Below are 6,206 nucleotides of genomic sequence, written 5' to 3'. Positions count from 1 at the left end.
GCTAGCTCCTGGTTATTGGAATGTAGGAAGAAGCTTCCACAGAGTGGTGTAATTCCACAGTTGTCTGGTAGACTGTCTTATGTGTTCCTCTGGAGCAATACTGCTGGCCATTGTTGGGAGCAAAACAGTTGAGGCATTTGCAACATTCTTTTCTCACTAATGCACCCTTTCATATCATTTTAGTCGGTTATTTTTCCTGTAACCAACTTCTCCTCTGAAATTAAGTCAGTGGAAATTAAAGATATTTATGAAGAACAACTAAGCGAGAAAATCACAGAATTTCATTGCAGCAAACAACTATACATGCTACAGATGCCTTTGGACAAAGAAGAAAATTCTTACATCAGCTCTTCCCTCCACCTTTATTCTCCAGGCTCCTATGACTATTACTGACAGTATTAGAGAGATGTAAATATTATACAACAGCATTTGAAGCTTTGAGAAAAACTTGAGTAATGCCATTTCTGCAACAGAACCCCTGGCTAAGGAATGCACAGCTGCTGAGCAGATGTATAATTTCAGCATTTAGATTCCATTATTTCAAGGCAGATTTTTTTCTTTACTCCATGTTTTCAGATTTTCTATTTCCATCTGGTTTTTGACCTCCCTCAGCTTAGTCCACTCTTCTCTGTTTTAGTTCATTACACCAAAATAATTTTCTAAATTAGAAACATCTCTACATTTAAAAACTTGTGAATTTAAAGAGAGGTGGGGGAGTGAAACAGGGCCAGGGGCAGAACAAAAACAGACAGTTCAACAGAGGCTTGGGTTTGAATAAAAACTGTCCTGTCTGGGTCGGGTTTGATTTTGCAGTTCCTGGTCTAACCCAAACTGGCAAGCCTCTAACTGCATTCCTTCCATGAAATTTTAAGAGCAGGAAACTGAAGAATATCAGCTATATGGGAATGTTTCTACACTTTGCCAGAGCCCTCTGCCACAAACTTCTGAGTAAAACAACACTCCAGGTTTTGATTCTTTTTAGAGTTATAATTAATCATAGTTGTAAGCGTAAAAAAAATTTAACTCACTATGTACTAAAATAGCTTTATTAAACCTATAAAGATTAGTGTAAACCAGTATCAGTGGTTGTCAAATCAATTCAGTAAAAATTTATTAATGCAAAAGTAGTAAAACAGTAAAAAAAAATCTATCGAGATAGCATTGTTTAGAAAAATTTCCATTCATCTAAACCAAGTAAGGACTAGGGCACAGAATATTGCCTGTCTTAAACTTCAGTCCACTCTACACGTTTTAAACATGAATTATCCCTGGTATGACCCCTGATTCAGCTCAGCAAACGTGACAGATTGGCCATAAAACCTATCCAATTTTGCATTTAACTTTAGGCTCAGAATAATAATTTGCCTGGGTGGGGAAGGGCACAATCTCCAATCCTAACTAATGGCATACACATCAGAATACTCTACAGGAAATTTTCTATAGGATAGTTTCACACACACACACAAAAAAGTACAATTATTGTGAACTAGTAAATATAGAAGATAAAATTATAAAAATACATCTATACTTTAAAACAAAAACCCCACATTTTTATTCTGTGGGATTTATTGTTTGCTTTGTCTGCAAGAGAGGAGACATTCAAACCAAGTTTAAAAAAAAAACCTTTAAAGCGAAACTTCCCATATCTTCTATCATAAGGGACATTTCACTTAACACTCGGTACCACTCCTGAATTTTTCATTACTGCTAAAATCCCTTCAATAACCTGAACAGAAGACAGATTCAGTGCCCAAAACATGGAGTGAGAAGAATGGCTGCACCTCATTAGCTGGCAGTTCATTCCTGTGCCCTGTCCCAGTCCTGTGTTGTAATTAACTCTCAGTTGTCCAAACCAGTGCAAGGCCTGCTCCTCACACAACACTGAGAGGGAAACAGGAGGGTTTCTAAAATCTTCTCCAAGGCATTCTGTTAAAGATGGATTTCTCTTCCCCAAAGAAGGACATGCAGCGAGGAAGAGCACGTTTTACCCAGCTTTGTGGTCTCCTCATATTTCCAGTCACTGAAGTTCACTGTTTTCTTCCAATAAATCCCTCTTGTTCTCATACTACTCCCCAAGTTCTTTCATTCCCAATTATAAAGGGACAAGGGGATGACAAATTTTTCATATTTTCTGTATCCAGTATATTATTCCTGCTGGACAATTTATCCCAACCCTTCTGTTTATGCTTCCTTTTCAAGCCTTCTATACCCCTGCAAAAACACATGGAACAGTTCCTCTGCCTGCCCACTGCACTGTGAATTTCCAACTGAACACAGGATAGGAAAAAGAATGATTAATTTAGAAAATTTTATCTGAGCTTATTCACCACTTCCATATCCTTGACATTCTGACTCTGAGCACACAATGTACTCATTTGCACAAATCTCATGAGCAGAGTATTGATTCTCTGCATAAGTGAAATCTGTGATTACTTCAGTCCTCCAAAGTCATTTGAGCTCTGCCCACTGATTTCCAGTCAAGCTTGGGATCAGGCTCTCACAGAGGAAGTATAAAGGCCTATGAATGGTTCTAGGTGGGACTTTTGGTTTTTTTTAAACAAGAAAAGAAAAGCAAATTTAAATCATTTCAACAGCTGCAGCAGTGAAAAGGAAATCACTTCCACAAACCAGATCTATATCCTGGTATGTATCTTCTGAGACTTTGATATTTCTCTAACTTATCCCTGTTACATCTGCTTGTATTTTATCAACTGATACATGCTTCAAAGCATGGCAAGACTGACAGTTTTCTCCTTAAGATAGTGAATAAGAGGGAATATAGACGCAAAGAATTGCTAGTTGCTTCCACATTTTATGCCAATGAAGTTGACTGAAACCACACTGCAAAACCTTGAGTGATATCAATTTTTTGTAAAAAGCATTGCTGCTGTTACAATATATGGTGCAAATTAAGCTACAATACTGCAGAGCTGAGTTAATAATACTGTTTTTTTCCCTTTTAATGCACAGAAACTCATCACATAGTCGAATTACATTTAAATGGACTCCATTTTCCTCTGTATTTTGGGGAATCCTATTTTGGGGAAAAATGAGCATGAGAGCATTCAGCTGCATGCTGCAGGTATACATCCTGTGAATTGTTACTACACAGATTTTTGTCTAATCAAAATCTTTTAAAACATTTAAAGTTCACACCTTCATAATACTCAGAGCACTTGCCCCTCCCCAGTGAAGAGTCAGCGGTGACACAGTGGTGGTGGCAGGGACAGCAGCTCCATCAGGGCAATCACTTTCACTGTAACTACAGGTGTCACTGCAGAAGCTCAGAGCTGGTGACACACCTGACCTTCAGTAAGGCTTTGCTGTGGCTTCTCCTTTCCTCCTGCTTATACAACCTATGAATATTATTACAATCATGAACCAGAGTTTATTTTCCTACCCTAACACTTGTTTTGAATTTTGCAACCAGACCATCATTAAACAGCACTAAACCTAACCATAACGCACAGAATTCAAACAGAACGGGATGGCAGCTACGAGACACCATTTAGAATAATGGCAAGGAAAAACCTCTCTGGATTATAAATCTGAAACAGAATGACCATATTTCTCACACCATTTTTGTACAGCTGTAACAACAGGGTCATAAGAAGAAACCCATGCATGGGTTGTGCACTGCCACAAGATGAATTAAGTTCTTGGTCTTCTCAATATGTCAAACCTGCTACAGTGAATTTCAAAATATATATTGACTATATATTGCAGACTAGTAGCATAATTGCTTTGTTTTGCTTTGGGGGAAAATGGACATGAAGTACAGCTAATATGCTCTGTAAATATATCCAGCAAAGTGTTGGGAAGACAATTCACAACAAAGACCATCCTGGCAAGTTGGCAGCTTGTCCCCTGATTTCCTGGTCAGTGGTGGGCCAGCTATTTGTTTTATCAAACTAAAGCTCTATCAAACTAAATTCAATGTAGTACGCAGGTGTTTCTGGACTGAATCCCTCACAAAATAGCTATTCCATAGATCTTCTCAATAAGAGCACTGAGATTGCTAAAATTATGTTTTCCTATACAAAGAAGAAAAATGAGGTGACTGTTTCAACCTTTTACCCAGTTCCAAGGGTCACCTAGTGTAGTCTCCATATTATTCTTAAAGGACACAGTATAGCAGGTCAAGTTTTACATTCATTGTCAGTTTTAAACATTTTAAAGAGTAACTACTTGCTACCAGAGATAAATGAACCCTCCACAGATTTCACAGCAACTTTTGAGGGATTGCAAGAAAACAAAGCAGAAAGAAATCCCGTTTTCCCTTTAGAGCACTAACCATCCTGGAAGGCGCAGGAGAGACCACCGCAACTGGGGACCATCAGCACGACTGTGGTGGGACAACTGCAGAAGTTTCTGTAGATCTTGTCCAAAAAAAAGAAAAAGTGGAACCACTAAACCAGCAGCAGTGAAAGGAAAACTCTTGTCAGGCAAGGCACTCTCCATGCCTGCCCCCAAGTCCTGCATTTTGGGAATATTAGCAAAAGAAAGAAGGCTCCAAGTACTCCATCTGTACCCACATATGACTCTGACGTAATATACTTTTAAATTACTGAGTTCCTTCTGTCATTTATTTAGAGATGACAGTAAGTAAGTGAAGAAATCCCAGGCACTGAAAACATGCCCTCTTTTTACTGAGGAACCGAGAAATGCTTTCCCAGGTATCCAGAGAGAGAGGACAAATCTTCAACTGATGCTTGAAATAAGCAAGGACAAACAAACATCTGTAACAGTTTCTCTAAAACATACTGATTGGTGTCTTTCATTCATGTGTGTTTTTCAGCAATTTACCAAAGAAGTTACAGCAGCTCTGTATGTCAGACCTGGTATCCAGAAAAGCTCACGTATCATTTACACACTCCACCATATTCAATATTTTTAATTTGCGTAACAAACCACAAAATTTTCACTGTGAGGATCTTGCAGAGCAGTGTCCAAAACAGGATTTGGGGTCCCACACACTGGCTTTAGGAACATCTATGCTCTAGCTACTTACTGTTGCAGTAAACATGTGTTTGATCAGTGAATTCCAAGTAACATGCTATTTCAGGCTTGCAGTTTAACAAGAGCTTTCTGCTCTTACTTGAACAAAGGATTAAACAGATAACATCCAAAGGTCCCTTTCAAAACTAAATTACTTCACAATTTAGGGAAGAAAATACTTCAGATCCAGCTACATATACTATCTGTCCCTGGAAGAGATCAGCCAGCGGGACATACTAAGGGCTGGCAGCTGAATCTTGCAGGTGCATGAGAAGACCCTTCATAAAATTTCAAACCAGATCTCAAGGCCTATGAGGTTGTATGGGTGTATATAATACGTATAAAATACACAGCCCCACACACACATCCCCAAACGAAATGTGGTGCATAACCTAAGAAAAAGCTACAAGAGAACAAAAGTACAAGACCAAAAGACAAACACATTGTCAGCAAAAGTTTTATCCAGGCTGCCACAAATGCCACAACATGGAGTATTTCTAGGTATAGACTGGTTAAATTATCTGACTAGAAACTGCTCTTGTATTCGCTTTTTTATTCCAGGACTAGGTTCTACTACAAATCAAACAAGCCTTTCAATTCAGGAGAATCTTCCTCATCTACAAAAGCAGCTTCTCTATCCCTGCAGGTAACAGGCCTGAACAATCCCTAGCGTGCTAACTTGATAAAAGAACTCAAAGATAATTATCTCTAGGCAGAGAACAAAATATGTAAATTTGGAGGGCAATCAATTTACACTGGGAAAAATCGTCATACAACTTGACACAAAGTAACAGGCAACTGCTGAAAGGAAATACCACAACCTACTATTCCCTGCTGCTGAATTCACTCTTAATTTTACCAAAACAACATCAGAGGGTGGTTGATTGAAAGGTGGTAAAAAGCCATTTATGCTTTTGAACCCTGTTCAACAGATTTTGTAATCAGTTATGAAAACCGCGTATATAATCGGTCCTCAACAGAACAGCCTTTCACTGCTAAGGTACGGGAGATTATTTGGGGTTATTATTTCTTCAGGTTTTTTTTGTTAGACGTCGCTGAACGGCAAAACCTTTTTGGAAAGCCGGCGTCCAGCTTTGTTCAAGGCTCGCACAAAAGGAAGGCGAAGCACCTTATTCCTCATACCCTTCCCACGACGACGGGCGCTGCCGCTCACTCCGGCTGGGGCCGCTCGGCACCCGGGCCGGGAG

This window comes from Corvus brachyrhynchos, unplaced genomic scaffold (assembly GCF_000691975.1).
Source record: "Corvus brachyrhynchos isolate BGI_N302 unplaced genomic scaffold, ASM69197v1 scaffold279, whole genome shotgun sequence".
Taxonomy (NCBI): domain Eukaryota; kingdom Metazoa; phylum Chordata; class Aves; order Passeriformes; family Corvidae; genus Corvus; species Corvus brachyrhynchos.
Note: the sequence above shows the minus strand (reverse complement) of the source record.